The following is a 17,379-nucleotide window of genomic DNA, read 5'->3' on the forward strand; positions in this document are numbered from 1 at the left end:
ATCTCTGTAAAGGAAACCCCACTGGAGTTTAGGCAGTTTCACTCACTCACCCCTACTCCAGTGCGGGTCTGGTAGTTGCTGCCACCACTCTCTGCTTCCAGAGAGAACTCAAGTCTGGGGCTTAATCAACCTTTGGCGGGTCCCCTCTGTCCTCGCAGAGCGGGAGCTGAGCTTGGTTCTCCCTTTTAGGTAAGTTTCCCTTTTAAGTAGCTCAACTAAGCAGTCAGCTTATAGGGAGCAGCAATTCCAGAGTATCTGAGCACAAACACACAAGAAGCCAGATTGTTTTCTCAAAAAGATTACTTTATTAATCTACAGGAACCAAGGTGGGTTGGGGAGCAGGTAGCCAGTAGTTAAATAAAGCAAAAGTCAGTTCTAGCTCCCAAAACATTCTACAATCTAAGCTTATAAACTTATATCACTTTGTGATGGGTGGTCCAGCACCTAGATGGAAAGTAGCTGACAACTTAACTCAGGCAAAAACACACTTTTAAAAGAGTTCATAGATAAAGCACCTGGAGGGGTGCTATGTGCCTTCCACCAATCAGAGGTAGGCCATGAGGGCTCAGGTTGACAGCTCCTCAATAAGACAATGAGAGGATGAGATGCCCTGGTGGGTAGAGGTGATTTTGAGGCTGCCACCTGTCCATAGTTCAAAGTGTTTTCCAGTTACCATCCCTGCAGGGAGCTGGGGTGCAAATTGTTCATTTCTCCTGCGCTAGATAGGATTAGAGAATTGGTGAGGGGTAGGTCTGGTGGATGCTATAGACATGCTATAGACTTTCAGGATAATGGAGGCTGACTCCCATCATGCACAGCCTTCTGCATCGTGCTTCACTTTGAAAACCCGTTTGCACCCTACAGTCTTTCTTCCCGCACGCAGTTCCATAAGTATTCAAGTATTATTTTTATGCCAAGCTTATGTTCAGAATCTACAAGATTCTGAAAAATTGAATAGGACTTAAATCTTTGAAAAACAAATGAAATGCTTCATATTGTCCCGTTCGGGTTTCCTGTGAGGCAAGGCAAGGCAAGTCTGGTTCTCTGGACCTTGGATAGCTGCAAAGGGGCAAGTTGACTTGACACTAGTCAGAGGCAAAATGAGCTGTTAATGTTCCTCTGAGCTCAGACTACCCCTCCTGGGCCCCACCTCCCTGCCTGGAGAAGGCTAGTCTTATATGGTCAGACTTCTGGAGTCCGGCACTCTTCCTCCTATTTACTACTGTCAAGCTTGTTCTTAGCTCTAGCATGCAGATTTCTTGGAATGTGATGGTGTGGCAGAGGCCAGCTCTGCAATGGGAAGGTTCCAAGAGTGCTGTCTCAGAGAGTCCAGGCCTTGAAAGAGTTCTCTCTGGCTCTAGTCTGATATCATAATCCCAGACTGAGGCTGGGGCTGGGGCTAGGGCTGGTCCTGCCTCCTCAGGTTCTCATCCACTATCAAGATCCAGAGCTAGAACTGGTCCTGTCTCTTCAGTGTCACTCAGTTTCACTGTGAGTGCGGAATGTCTCAGACTGTGCCATGGCACATATCTATGAGCTATCATATTTGTGCCATGACACATATCTTTTGTAATTAAAACTCTTGCTGTGTTTTCTTGTCAGATGGTTGAGCAAGGTAGAGTCTGGGCCAAGCTTAAAGGCCAAGTTGAAGACTAACTCAGCTCTCCTGGAGAGAATCTATCTATGTGGTTGCTAAGTGTTGACACCAACTTGACGGAACTTAATCAATCAATCAGTGGTGCAATACCACATTCTGGCCATCTGCAGTGGTGGTGCTGAAGTATAGTAGGAAGCAGGTAAACACAGTGTTGCAGAGAGTAAAGCAGTCCCCAGTTTGAGACCCGTGGCGTCTTAACATGGATAAAGTAATGCATAGCAGACAACAGAGGACAGACTAGTACGAGCCCTCCCTTTTGACAAAGAGCCAGTGGTGGATTTAAGGAGAGGCCAAATAGGCACTTGCCTACGGTGACAAAATTTGAGGAGCGGCAAATTGCAGCGGCTCAGATTTTACTGCCCCTTTCTAGGGGTGAAGGGAAAGTTTCCCCTTTTTTCTTCTAAAAACCACTGCTGTGTGGCAGGATGAGGGCAGCGAAGGTCACACAATAGTGGCTGCGGGGGGAGAGGGGAAAGTTCCCCCTTTTATCTTTAGAACAACGCTGCAGCAGGACGGTGAGGGAGAGCTCCTTCCAGGTCCCCTCCTCCTTCCCTCTGCATGCCCCTGTCTGTAGTCCACTTTGGGCCTTTCTCTGCACATGTGGAGAAAGGTCCGAAACAGGCTGCAGACAGGGGCATGCAATCATTTGATATGGAGGAGGGGAGCTGGAAGGAGCTTTCCCTCACTACCCTGCCATGCAGCGGCGTTGCTTTAAAGGCAAAAAGGGTAACTTTCCCCCTCACCGCATCACCACCCTCCCCGCTGCAACCGCCCCATCCCCCTGTACAGTGGCATTTTAAATTAAACGTGGGAAATTTCCCCTCACCCCCCTCCCAGCCACCGCTGTGCAACCTTCGTTGCCCCCATCCTGCCGCACAGCGGTGGTTTTTAGAAGAAAAAAGGGGGGACTTTCCACTCACCACCCCTATCCTTGCTGTGGTGGGGGGGGGGTAGCAAATCCTTGGCCGCCTATGTGCAACAAAAGGCTTAATCCACCCTGCAAAGAGCATAACTATGGCCCAGGAAATCAAGGTCTTTGGAAACGTGAGACAAGGTGCTGCTAAATGCCACCTTACCCTTTATCCCACTTCTGCTGGAGCTCAGCTCACCTCCCTGCAGGCTTTAAAGGTGGCATGAGGATGGAAGACTGCTACCAGTTCCTTCTTGCCCTGTACCTCTTTCAAAGCCTGAAAGGGTCAGTTGGGAGCTCCTAGCTCCTGATTCAGTCCTTTCAGACTTCAAAGGAAGCATGGGAATGGCAGCCCCTTCTTCTCACTCCACACCCCTCTCAAAATCTGTGAGGGTCAGATCCAGCCCCTGCAGGCTTGAAAAATGGTGAAAGGTGAGAATAAGGGGTTGCCACTAGGGGGTGTGCATTTCATACTTTTTAAATTTCATTTTTGGCTGAATTTGAAGCCCCCCAATTCAGTGAGGGTCCGAAATCAGCCCTCCCGAAATGCCCCATTTTCAGTTTCAGAGCCGACTTGCTCCAAATCTGAAACTGAATTGCAAGCTATCATCCTCCCCGCCACTTCCCACCTCCCTTCCACCCCAGTCCATTTTCCATCATTCCGTACTCCTTCCCCAGTCCTTTCCCTGTTGTTCCAGAGGCCCCAACCTCCTCCCGCCACTGGCTGTGCTTTCTCTCCCCATTGGGCTCCCTCCCTCCCCGCCATTTTCGCCCACCCGCCTGCTTCCTCTGCCAGGGACCACCGCTGCCTTCTCACCCAGCCATCCACCTCCTCTGCCGGCTCCCCACTGAGGCCGTGCCCCCCGCCACCACTGCACCGCCCAAAGTAAAGAGCTCTTGGCAAACTCCCTGCCACTCCAGAAACTCCCTGCCACTCCACCACGCATCCGGCTCTGCTTTTGCCTGCCAATCTGCAGGCCTGAAGGGTGAGAAATTCATACAGACATCAGGACTCAAAATGCAGACTGAGGAGAAAGACTTTGCTTCAATTTCAAAATGGAGGTACGAAATGTTTTCTGAAAAACAAAACTTTCAGTTCTGAAGCAGGGTCATTTCGGTTTGGATACAAAAAAAATTGTTATTGCATTTTTCATTTTTGGACGGTGTACAAAATGTCCGATATAGCCATTTTTGGACACAAAACGTTTTGTTGCCGAATCAAAATGCACAAGCCAAGTTGCCACAGCTACTTCTGCAACATCCAGCTCTACTATCTACCTTCCTCCTCAGAAGAGGAAGGAGAAAGAGTGGCAATGAAGGAGCCACTGCAGCAGTGGCAGGGTGGTGGCACCCATGTGGACCATGCCCCAACCAGATAGAGTAGGCTGGAGATGGTGGTGGGGCAGGCAGGTGGGGTGGCACCCATGGTGGTGGGAGTAGAGCAGTGACACCTGCCACTTGAGGTGACCAACTCACCACACCTCTTGAGAGGCCCAGCCCTGTACCTAGCTTACCTGGTCCCTTGTGGGAAATTTGGAGCCAGGTGAAGAGAGACCATATAATGAATATAATTAATACAATATAATGAGCCCACGTATAATCAAATGACATCTCTGTACTCTCCAAGATCCTGCTGCTGTACCCACCCTGGCAACCTCAGATGTTGCATGTGAATGGAGAACAACTACAGAGAACGCTTCTAACTGAAAAGTAAGAACCATTAGATGCTGGTGACATTTTGTGAAATGCCTAGTCATAGCGAGTGCACAATTACCTAGCATATTGTAACAGTTTCAGGCAAGGTACGCTGGTTCTCCTGACTAGCCTGTATTGTTTTCAGAATAATGAGCAGCCCAGTAGCATTCCTGGATGCTATAAGTGCACTTTTACTTGAAAAGATTTCATCACCACCATTAACAATTTTGAGAACTTTCTCAACCATTCAAGAGACACAGACCTCAGTGGAACAGCACAATGCATTCATCATAACACATCATTATCAGTATCTCATCTTCCTTCTAGTTTAATATGCGCAAATGTTTTCTCCCTCTTAACAGACACAGATGTCAGGGTCACTATATCATTATCTAAGCTCATTATCAAATGTAATAGTGCAGTACTGAGTAACCTAGTTGAATCACCAGCAGATTTCCTTTTTCTTTGAAAGAGTGGCATGCATAACAGTTCCTCGTGATAACAGGATGATGACTAGGCCCAGTATAGCTATGACCCCATCTTAAACTGGCGAGGCATGTTTTTGCTCAACTTGACCTGGAGCATCAGCTTCAATCCTTCCTGGAGAAGGCAGAACTGGGTGGAGTCACAATGCCTGAGGAACATCCAGGTTAGATTACAGCAGCACACTTTTCATGGGGCTGCCTTTGAAAAGGATTAACAAGCTGCAGCTGCTCCAAATATGTTGCAGCCAAGCTGCTATCAGGACCCTTGTTCTCTGAGCATATTACTCCAACACTGGGTGATCTTCACTGGTTCCTGATTTGTTTCCATGCTCAGTTCAAGGTGCTGGTAAAACCTTTAGAGCCCTTCGTAGTTTGGACCTGAGGTACCAGAAGGATTGCATTGCTCCCTATCAGCCTTATTGTTCACACAGGTCATCCAGAGAAGCCCTTCCAAAATCAAGGGTCTTCACAAAATGGGTGCTCAAAAACATACAGTAGCATTGCTGTTGTCCCCAATCAGCTTCATCTGCAGATCTGTTATAAGGGCTTGGAATCAGTTGGCGCAGCATACAGAGTAGATCTTACTTTCACACAGAGAGAGCTGATATAGGAAAGTCCAGGGTCCCAGGGCATGGTCTGAGGGCACATGATGAACCACCTTGCTGAAGCTAAGCCTGTCTTCCACAGTCTAGGAGTGTATGGATGGTCCTGATAACTTCTGGAGGCTGGTGGGTACCCTGGACTTTCTTGGCTATTGTGCTTAGGCTGTGGAACTTCTTCCCCTGGGATGCACAGCAGACCCCTTTAACTTCTGCATTTAGGAGAATTGTAAGAACTACTCTCTTTTGCCAAAGCTACTGCTTGGCTTGAGGCTCCTGTAATTTGGTGGAATTGTTGCTGTTTTTAATTCTGTCTGCTTTTGGCTTCTCTTAACATTGATTATTGGTATGATTATTTTTTTGTTATAATTGCATTTTTCTTTTTCAGTGCTTTGTTTTAACCTTCCACTCTATACCACCTTGAGTATTTATTTATTTTTTTGCAGTGTTAATATATCATGAACTTGGCTCCTGTTAAGGGTGAGGAGCCTCTAAAAAAGAAAAAGCACAAGAAGCCAGCCTCAGCCATTCCGCTCAGTGAGCACATTTTGATTCAGGAAGTTTATCAGCAGAAAAAACTGTGCCGCCTCTAGGGATGTGCGAAACGTTTCGGATACAAGATGTTTTGTACCCAAAACAGTCCGTTTTCCAGATCCAAAAGTTTTGTATACAAAACAAAACATCCCTATTTCAGCTACAAAATGTTTTCTTGTTTTGGACCTCCATTTCGTGGTGATCTCTGAGTCAGTCTCCATTTTGTGTTTGTCATCTCTTTGAATTTCCCACCCTTCTAGCCTTCCGATTGGTGACCTAAAGCATGGGCTGACCTGCTGACAATTCCCTCCTTGTTCCACATTGGCTCTTTTGGTTCTTGCCACTCTTTACTGACCCCACATTGGCCAGGGGAAGGGTTGCTAACCCATGGGGTGCTGGGTTCTGTTGTTTCTGTGGTGTTCTGAGTGTAGATTCTCTGGCAGCATATGAGAGTGGATTCACCCACAACACTACTCTCTGGGCCACCCTTTCCCCTTGATGTGAAGCGATATATTTGCTGGAATCCCCATTATTCCCTATGGGAAAATTCTTAAAGATATGTAAACTTAAAAAACACACACACACAAATCAGCCCTTTGCCCAATTCCTTTGAAATTTGGGTGGTAGCTTCCACCCATTGGACACTACCACCACCCACTCTTTTTGCCCTGGGACCCATTTTTCTGAATCAATTTGGATTCTGAAAATTCAGCTACAAAACAAAACAGGGGTGATTCAGATTCAGAAAATTTGGATACAAAACAAAACGAGGGTGTTTCGATTCGGATACAAATCAAAACAAGAAATTCCAAAATGCACACCCCTAGCCGCCTCCCTGCTGTTCCTGCCAGCCTCAAAACAACACAGGATCCCAACTACCACCCATCTGGAGCACATCTGGAGGTTCAGACCTGGCTAGCCCGGTGATTATTGTAGTGGAGGGGGAAGCAGCTGGCCCGCACATTCCCCCTATGCCAATGGCTAGCCCAGTTATTATTATGGCAGAGGGGAAACCGACGGGCCCACTTATTACCCCTGTGCAATGGCACCCTATCCTAACTGGGACAATTTGCACAATGCTTCCTGCCCCATCTCATGAGGTGGAGAAACCAGAGGGCACCCTTCCAGTGCCCTGGGATCTGGCTCCACAGTGGCTGCTAATGGAAGTACTAATGTCCCTCCTTGAGGACTGATGATTTCCTTTACCCCAGACATTGCTGACTGGTTGAGGGATTTCATTGCAATGGAATGCAAGGTGTTATGCAACCCCTCCCTCTCCGCCCCTGTGGTACCACAGCCGGTTTCCCCTGCTTTCCCAACATGGCCTCCTATCAGACCCAGACGTACCGCTGGGCGAATGTCTTTCTCTTCTCCTGACTCCAGCCCCAGGAGGAAGGCCATTCCACTTTCAGAATGGGCCTTTTTTACCATTCAGGAGAAGGGACACTAGACACAAAAGGAGGGTGTGCCATGCATCCTCCTCCAAGGACCAACCACCTCCTCCTAAGCACCTACATATGCAACCAACTGTCCCTATCCTTCCTGCAATATGCCTGGTGTTGCCCCTGCCTGTACCTGTATTGCCTCAACCACTGCCGATTCTACCACATCCATCTGGGAACCCAATCTTGCCAAGGTCAGATTCTGAATACTCTCACTCTCACCCTCTTAATCTACAGGTGTCTGATAGGGAGGAAGGAGAGTTATCTGAGGAAGAGGTCACACAATTACCCATCTCCTCCTGTCTGTCTATTCTTGTGCATAGATTTTTGAAGTCCTTCTTGCTAAGGCTAAGAGAACTATTCATGATGTTACTCCTATTGAGGAATAACCCTCAACAAAATTGGACCAAAGTCCAATCTTCCCTTCCTCCTCCACCCCTTCTGCCATGGTTCTCCCCCCGCCCCCATGATTCATAAGGTCACGCTAGCAGAGTGGGAAAGACCCATCTCCTCTAAGCCAGTGGAGGTCTGCCCCAAGGAACAGTAATCTTTTCCACCTTACGTCTAAATCCTGAGGGGCAGGAACAATACCTGAGGATAAAGGGTGTTATCTACTCCTCAGAAAAGCTCATGAGTCATCTGCCACAGTCATCAAGGTGGCAACCATGAAATGAATTTTCACCAGAGCATCAATCCTTTGGGTGAAAGAACTGGCATAGCTTATTCCACCTGAAAACACCAAACTCTTCCAAGCCCCCAATGAGTTGGTGGAAACAGCTACTTTTATGGCTGACTCCAGCCTGGATTGCATACAATATGCTTCTAGTGAAACAGGATCCGAAGTCATGGTCCGCAGATCTCTCTGGCTGAAGAACTGGAACATGGATGCTAATTCCAAACTAGCAGTTTCATCTTTTTCTTTTTCAGGAGCCAACATACACAGAATGCCAGAGGAAGAAACGCAGTTTGGGGAGCCAGTTCCATGCACATCCCTACCAGAAACACTACCAATACTGAGCACTCCTGTTTGGCCTATCATCGGCTCCTTGGGTCTTTACAAAGATCATTCTGACATTAATTGCACACTTCTGCCTCCAGGGTACTCACATACACCCATGATCTTTTGATCAGATCAGCCTCCTTCTATCAAGCCTGAAGAGACTTATACAGGACTCTCCAGTGCCTAGACGACCATGACTTCATAGTCAATCAGGAAAAGAACCACCTCCACCCAACACAATTTCTTCAGCACCTTCCCTGGCCACAGGCCCTTCTCTATGCCTTTTCTCCAACAGCCATCCTCCCAAGAGTTCTCAGAAAGCTGAGAACAAGCAGAGCTGATCCTCGTAGCTTCTCACTGGCCCCGGAAACCCTGGTTCTCTGAATTACTATCACTGTCAGTCCACCCACCCTGGCAACTCCCCCTCCAAAGGGACCTCCTCTTACCAGGCCACATGGGCAGCCTTCTCTCGGGCACATTGAAAACACTCAGCTGGAGTTCCTAAGGTCCTAGTTTTCCTCCAGTCTGGGCTTGTTCTTTTCCTTACATTCATATTCTCTTTTTAATAACTCCTTGCACATATGCACCAATCAAAAGGTTGGTTCACACATTATAAAAGGACTGAATGCAGTATCCCAGATGCAGCTCCCATGCGTGCCTTAGATGTATGCTCATGGAAAACCAAAGCCCACAAAAAGGTAGAGCAGTAGCCTCCTAGCAGCAATCTCCATTCTTTGGAGGTTGAAAAATGTGCTCATGCGGTTGTGGAAAATGTCGCCAAGAAGTTGTGGTGTATACTTTGAAGGTTACTTTCCACAGTTTTCCCTGTAAATGCTTTCCCAGGAACAGCCAATAAACATCACAGAGAGATGCTTGTGAATCAGACAAAAGACTGACAAATATAATGGACATGCTGTATGATGTAACTGTGTAAAAGTCAGAGGAATCAATTCTGTACCCGAGGATCAAGGCTATTGCTTTCTGGAAGAGTATGAACTTCATAATATAGAAGTTTAAACCAGTAGTCAGTAACAGAAATTGCTGGAAAACTAGAATGTTTGCACCTGGCTCTTAAGCAATCTATTTGAATTGCATCTTGATGAGTCACAGATCCCCTAGTGTTTTAATTATTTAAATTGTACTAAGTATTAACAAACAAACAAAACAAAACAAACAACAACAGCCCAACCATTCTAATCTCTTCTATGATGTAATCCCCCTCCCAAGTTTTCTCTGGTAACCCACCCCACCTTTTCCCCCTCTGCCAATCCTTTGAATTTTTCTTACAAATAGCCCATTAGCAACAGGTAAGTTTAAAATTGACAAGGAAAGATCAAACAAGACAAACAAAGAAAATCAACAACTGGGGTGAGTGGGTGGGTGGGGGTAGGGGCATGACCAGCTCTGGGTCTGTAGAGGCTTTGGCAAGCCCTCCCCACCTGGATGGGTCTCCTCATCTCTCATTACTTTGGGGTAAGTGGGTGTTGTGCTGATGTGGGGCAGGCTCTCCTCTTTTCTTTTCCACCTCACTCAGCTGTGAGAACTAATGAATGCCCAACAAGAAGGAGGAGGTAGCATGATTGCTTACCTGCCTGATACCTGTGTGCAACATAGTTGCCTGCTGCCGCCACTATCATCATTATTAAGCTGCCTCTGTAAGGTAAGGAATGAGGAGTCCATCTGCCAGCAGTCACTGGTTGCTGACTGGGCCCAGCCCTCCCCCATGGATTCAGAATGGGGTCTCGGCAACTGCCCAAATGTGTAACAATGTGATACTAGCCCTGCGTGGGGATGAGCAGTGAGAACATGACAAGTGCAATCATGGGATGTGTCAAAAATCAATAACTACACGCAAATCTTTGTGCTAATTGAAAACTTCAGACCACAGAATTCAAGCAGACTTTTGACTTCATTTCAATGGAGCGGGTATTTCACCTATGAGATTTTAGCAGAAAGATTCCTACCTTAAATCGGTGTGTAGAGGCTTCATACAAAACTTTTGTTCAGTGTAATGAACATTGCCAGTTCTGCAATAAGCAATTTTATTGCAGAGATAGATGGCTTTGCTCTTCTGCCTAAAGCACTAGCTAGGTTGCTTTGCCTGTATTTGAAACAGAGTAGCAATGTTTCAATTGGCTAAGTGAATGTTTGTTGATGAGAATAAAACCTCTCATAAGCCACTTTTGTCTATTGCTTCTTTGGAAGTGCTGGAATGATCTTTCTCCATGCAGGCAAATGATGTTCTGTCTAGAATCCCATTTTGTAATTTATTAGTGTCTTTTCACTACCAGAGCTAATAGAAAATCTCCGGCTTGGTGGAGCCTGTTTTGTTCTTTGGTTTCCTCAGAACTCAGGGTGATGAAACAACTAGGATGATGGCTGAAACAATGCTGGAGGAAGATTCAGGATGAATCTGACTGAACATGGGCTAGAGCCCATTTTAGGGACTAATCCATGGTGGTGGAGGCAATGAAGAAACTCATTTTCTCTGCCTCCATCACATCTGCTCACTGCAGACCAGCGGAGCTGTTCTATGTAGCAAAGACATTGCTCCAGACATCCTCCCAGGTAATGCGGGAGAAACCATCTACAGACCGTTGTGATCAGTTTGCATGTCACTTTGCAGATAAAGTTGCTCGCACCCATGCCGATTTGGACTCCAGGGTTTTGAGAGTTCTGGCAGACGTGCCTCAGGTATCATCTGGTCCTATTGTGTTGGATTATTTTCAGCTAGTGGAGCCAGAGGAAGTGGACAAGATCTTGGGCAGTGTGTAGGCAACAGCATGCGTTCTTGACCCTTGCCTTTCATGGCTAATAAGATCTGTCAGGGAGGGTACAGGCAGATGGTTGAAGGCTATAGTCAATGTTTCATTAAGGGAGGACAAAATACCACCATGCTTCAAGGAGACCATTCTTTAAAAAGCCCTCCCTTGATCCCTCCAACCTGGACAGCTATAGACCTGTTTCTAACCTTCCCTTTTTGGGCAAGGTAATAGTGTGTGTGGTGGTTGGCTGCAGGTGGTCTTGGTTGAAACAGATTATCTAGACGCTTTTCAGTCTGGCTTCCATTCTAGATATGGGACTGAAACTGCCTTGGTCTCCCTAGTGGATGACCTATGCCAAGATCATGACAGAGCTAGTGCGTCTGTTGGTTCTGCTGGACCTCTCAGTGGCATTTGATACTATCAACCATGATATCCTTATGGACTGCCTCATGAGTATAGGGATTGGAGGAACTTCTTTGGAGTGGCTTCGGGCCTTTCTTGGGGGAAGGGTCCAGAAAGTGAGACTACAGTTCAGCTCCTTGGCCATTGGCCTGTGGGGTCTCACAGGGTTCAGTTTTGTGCCCATGTTGCTTAACATCTATATGAAACTGCTGGGAGAGCTCATTTGGGGAATTGGACTGAGTTGTCAGCAATATGCAGATGACACTCATCTCTTTCTCTCCCTACCACCTGATCCTAGGGAGGCAGTGGATGTCTTTGAATCAGGGGCTGGAGGCAGTGATGGATTAGAGGTGAACTAATACACTGAGATTGAATACAGGCAAGACGAAAGTGCTGTTGGTCAGTAGGAGAGCCAATCAAGATGAGGAGATTTGACTAGATCTGGATGTGGTTGCACTTCCCTTGAAAGACCAGGTGCACAGCTTGGGGGTGTTGCTGCTTTTGTAAGCTCAAGTAGAAGTGTTGTTTTTCTGCTGCTGCTCTGTGTTTTATGGTCATATTGTGTATGTTTTTAAAACTTGTACTTTGATTTGCATTTTTATATTCTAATTTAATATTGTTATTTTGTAACTTTTATAATCTTATATTGTATTAAATGTTTTGTAAAGCACCTTGAGATTGTTTTAATGAAAGGTGGTATTAAAAATAATGATAGATTAAATAAATATTTAGGATGGAGTTCTGGTGAGTCCTATCTCAATCTGACTGGACATTTTAGTTGGTATATCTGATATTTTTCATTACATGATACAGGAAAGCTGTTTTTATGCTTGAGCTTAGAGTAAAATGCAATATTAATGTCTAATATTCAGAGCTGGTAAATGCTTCAATGGAACAGTTTTGTGAACATTGCTTTTTGAATAAACACAATGTTGCTTGGATCAACTTATGTGAGGGGGAAAACATTAAATTTCAGCAAATTTTATTTGATTTCTGTAAACGAAAGCCCTTAAAGTCACATAAGCTGCTTTTGAATCTAGACTTTCAAAAGGAATTCATGATAAGGCATAATAAATAATTTTTGCTTTCTATAACCAGGTTCTGGAATCCCAGCTTTTTAGCAAAATGAGGGAGATTCTGTACATAAAAACAAGAGGCACTCTCCTCTGGAAAGTGCACTAACCATATTGTCACATATTACTTTTTTTTTTTTTGAGGACTGAACTCAGGGGCAACAAATGCTGTGCCAATTTGAAGCAAAAGGGGCTGTGTAGCATTCTGAATAGCTGGGTGCCTATGACATGGTAATACCTTCCCTGTCTCCTTAGAGCAGTTTTTCAGCTTAAACACAAATAATGGTATCAATAAAAACGGGGCACCATATGATTTTTTAAATATGTAATTGTTTACATGTAACCCTTGTGTTGTCATATACACAGCAAACAACAAGCAGTTCAGGTAAGAACTAATCCACCTAATTTCCATTTGGCTGCCATCTTGGATTGGGTGCATGATTTCATCACAAACCATGCTATTCAGATGTCCCTATATGGCACAACATCGGTACCAAAATTGCTGCAGGCAACAGAGCACACACACACACAGCATGGCAATCTCATAAGAGTGTGTTCCATGTCGAGAGTAGGCTAAAAAAGGGCAACCAGCCCATGAAGATTGTGGGCGGGAGGCAACCCAGGGAAAACTCAGTAGGGATGAGGGGAGTCAGCATTCATTCCAGGGATAGATACATATGTCATTTGAAAAGCAAGGGCAAAACTTTTCACATGGATGAAAATACATGCTAACTTCTGTTTTTATGCAGAGGTGTAAGAAGGTGGGAACCTGGAACAGGGAACTCAACAGGGCAGTAGACATGATTGCTCCTAAGTGTCCCTTCCGACCTGCTGCAAAAAGGGCCCCTTGGTATACTGAGGAGCTGCGGGGGCTGAAGCGGTTGGGTAGGCGACTAGAGCACAAGTGGAGGAGAACTCGGTTCGAATCTGACAGGATTCAGCACGTGACCCATTTGAAGGCTTATGCAGTGGCAGTGCACGCAGCGAAAAAGAGATTCTGGTCTGCGCGCATTGCAGCTGCAGGTTCATACTCGGCGGAGCTATCCCAGGTTGTGAGGAGTTTGGTTTCTCCTCCTTCTACTTCCAATCAGTCCCCGGGGTTGCTCTGCTGTGATGCCTTTAATGAGTTCTTTGCGAATAAGATCTCCTGTATTCGGGCTGACTTGGACTCCACTATTTCTGCAAGGTCTATGGAGGAGGTGTCCAGCAATCCTTCTTGCAGTATTAGATTGGATCAGTTTCAATCTGTGACTCCTGAGGATGTGGACAAGCTGCTTGGGGCGGTGCGGCCTACCACCTGTTCTCTGGATCCTTGCCCGACTTGGCTGCTTCTATCTAGCAGGGAGATTGTTGGAGATGGCCTAATTAATATCATAAATGCATCGCTGAGGGAGGGTAGGGTGCCCCCCTGCCGGAAGGAGGCAATGATTTGACCACTCTTCCTGGACCCCTTAGCGATGGACAGCTACAGGCCAATCTCCAATCTCCCTTGGTTGGGCAAGGTGATTGAGAGGGTGGTGGCTGATCAGCTCCAGGCAGTCTTGGAGGAAACTGATTATCTAGACCCATTTCAAACGGGCCTTAGAATGGGCTATGGAGTTGAGACAGCCTTGGTTGGCCTGATGGATGACCTTTACCGGGGAATCGACAGAGGGAGTGTGACTCTGCTGGTTCTTCTAGATCTCTCGGCGGCGTTCGATACCATCGGCCATGGTATCCTTCTGGATCGCCTGGGGGAGTTGGGGATAGGGGGCACTGCTTTGCAGTGGTTCCGTTCCTATCTCTTGGGCAGATTCCAGATGGTGGAGCTTGGTGACAGTTGCTCCTCAAAACGGGAGCTGTTATATGGTGTCCCTCGGGGCTCCATTCTGTCACCAGTGCTTTTTAACATCTACATGAAAACGCTGGGTGAGGTCATCAGGTTGTTATCAGTATGCTGATGACACCCAAATCTACTTCTCCTTTTCATCCCCAGGAAATGGCACTCATTCTCTAAATGCCTGCCTACAGGCAGTAATGGGCTGTATGAGGGAGAACAAATTGAAGCTGAATCCAAGCAAGACGGATGTGCTCATTGTGGGGGCTCAGAATCTGAGGGGTGAGTTAGATCTTCCTGTGCTGGATGGGGTTACACTCCCCCAGAAGGAGCAGGTGCGCAGCTTGGGAGTACTCCTGGACCCAGGCCTCACCCTGCTATCTCAGGTGGAGGCCATGGCCAGGAGTGCTTTCTGTCAGCTCCGGCTGATTCGACAGCTGCGCCCATTCCTCGAAGAGGATGACCTCAAAACAGTGGTGCATCAGCTGGTAACCTCCCGGCTTGACTATTGCAATGTGCTCTACGTGGGGCTGCCTTTGTACGTATTCCGGAAACTTCAGTTAGTTCAGAATGTGGCAGCCAGATTGGTCTCTGGGGAGCCCGGAGAGACCATCTGATGCCTGTTTTAAAACAGTTACACTGGCTGCCAATATGTTTCCGGGCAAAATACAAAGTGCTGGTTATTACCTTTAAAGACCTGAATGGCTTGGGTCCAAGATATCTTAGAGAGCGCCTTCTTTTACATGATCCCCACCGCACGTTAAGGTCATCTTGGGAGGTCCGTCTCCAGTTGTCACCGGTTCGTTTGGTGACGACTCAGAGGCGGGCCTTCTCTGTAGCTGCTCCTGGACTGTGGAATGCACTCCCAGCAGAAATTCGTAATCTTGATTCTTTACTGTCCTTCAAGAGAGCCCTTAAAACGTATTTGTTTGGCCTGGCCTTTCAGGGTTTTTAATCAGTTTTAATTGTTTTAATACCTGTTTTTCAGGGTTTTAATTGTTTTGATAGTTTAATTGTTTTTAAGTTGTTTTAAATTGGTATTTATATTTGTATCTCTGTTTTAATTGTTTTTAATGTTTTCTGTTTTAATTGTAAACCGCCCTGAGCCATTTCGGAAGGGCGGTATATAAATCAAATAAATAAATAAATAAATAAATAAATAAATAAGGAACATTTAGACAAAGGGTGTAGCAGCACTGGGGACAACACTGCCCTGCCACTACCCAAGGATTGCTAGCTGCCTCCCCTGCACTGGGCACTCCACCATCCATAATTAACGAAGATGCACTAATTGTTAAAGAGAAGATGCAGAGCGATCGTCTACTTTTGTGTCAGTCACTCAGACCTCTTTTATGATGCCCAAGATTTAGTGCAAACCCACCCATCCCTTCCAGGGAAGTGCAACTTATGAGCATCCACAAGAGGCAATGTGGACTGTGCTCCTTTGTCATGCATGTACCAGCATTGCTGGTGTGAGCATAGCCTTAGGTACTTTTCTGCAAGCATTCCAGATGATCCTATTTCTCAGATCCTTTGGGCTCTTGGCAGAATGCAACATACATTTTCAACCATATGCAGTTCAACAATTGTTGGCAGAATGTGTCATTATGACAGCCAGTTGAAGAGGGGAATTATAACAAAATCTGCCCTTTGGTGACAAGAAAAGGGAAATAAATTTTGATGCTGGCATAATTTTGTACTGAGAAAAAACAATCTTCTGAGCAAATGTGATTGCAGTTGCTAATTAATGCTCCATCCGTCCTCATTTTAATTAGAGGATGCAGCATGTGTGAAAAGTAATGGGCTGATTATGAACCCATTGAAAAGTTGAGGGCCTTTAAGGATGTCAAAAAACCATAAAATTCTAAAGTGAGTTTGGGCTACTAGCACTAGCCCAAATTCAGTGCTCATAATGTGGTATCCTTTCCCAAGGAAATACTTGTTACAGAGATAGCTCATGTCAGTGGCTGACATCCTAACTAATGAAGCCCCAGTGCAGCGAGAGAAACGCCAATGTAGCACTGTGCTTCTGCAGAGTTCCAGACTAACACTACACTTGTTAACACAGCACATGGTAGTCAATATTAAGGATAACTCTAAACCAGTGTGTCACCTTAAGTGACGCAGCAAGGAAATGCTTGACTAACAAGCAGAAGGTTGCTGGTTTGAATCCCCACTAGTACTATATTGAGCAGCAGCAATATAGGAAGATGCTGAAAGGCATTATCTCATACTGCGTGGGAGGAGGCAATGGTAAACCCCTCCTGTATTCTACCAAAGAAAATCACAGGGCCCTGTGGGCACCAGGAGTCGAAATTGACTTGACGGCACACTTTACCTTTATCTAAACCAGTGTAAGACAATATTCACATCAACTTATGATTAGGTTTGCAAACTGTCCTACTGGTGGAAAGATTACGTGTTGCAATAATATAGTTCTTGGGTGGATGGGCACTATATTCCTCATATAGACCATAGACACACACACACACACACGTACGTAAATGGAGCCACTTTGTAACACACACCTGAAAGCCAGGGAGTTTAAAGTGAAGATGGTTACATCTGCTCTATGGTTCCCTTGCTCTTTTATCTTAGTTTATGATGCTTAGAGAGAATCAAAACATATCCAACAGGATGCTCTTGAAACATATATTTTTAATCTGCAGAGAGGGCCCTAAAAATGAGAAGACACACAAGCTTTTCCATTTCTGAAAAATACAGATAAGCAAACAGAGAAAACAAAATACTGTAAAAGCAAGATTTGTTTGTAAATTAGAAAGATAGTCAGATTATAACCATTCCTCTTGCTACTAAGAACTGCAAGCTATTGAAGTCAGCTTTTTCAGCTACCGTACCCAACCTGTCTCTCGGGTCCAATGAACACCTTAAGCTTTTCCTGCCATGTAAAGGGGCCCAAGGAGCACCTTTATGACTTCATACAGGCTTGCAGCTGGGGGCTAGAGGTTTCTCCAAAGGCCTTGCAAGGGATCCAGATATC

Source organism: Hemicordylus capensis, chromosome 4, assembly GCF_027244095.1.
Source record: "Hemicordylus capensis ecotype Gifberg chromosome 4, rHemCap1.1.pri, whole genome shotgun sequence".
NCBI lineage: Eukaryota > Metazoa > Chordata > Lepidosauria > Squamata > Cordylidae > Hemicordylus > Hemicordylus capensis.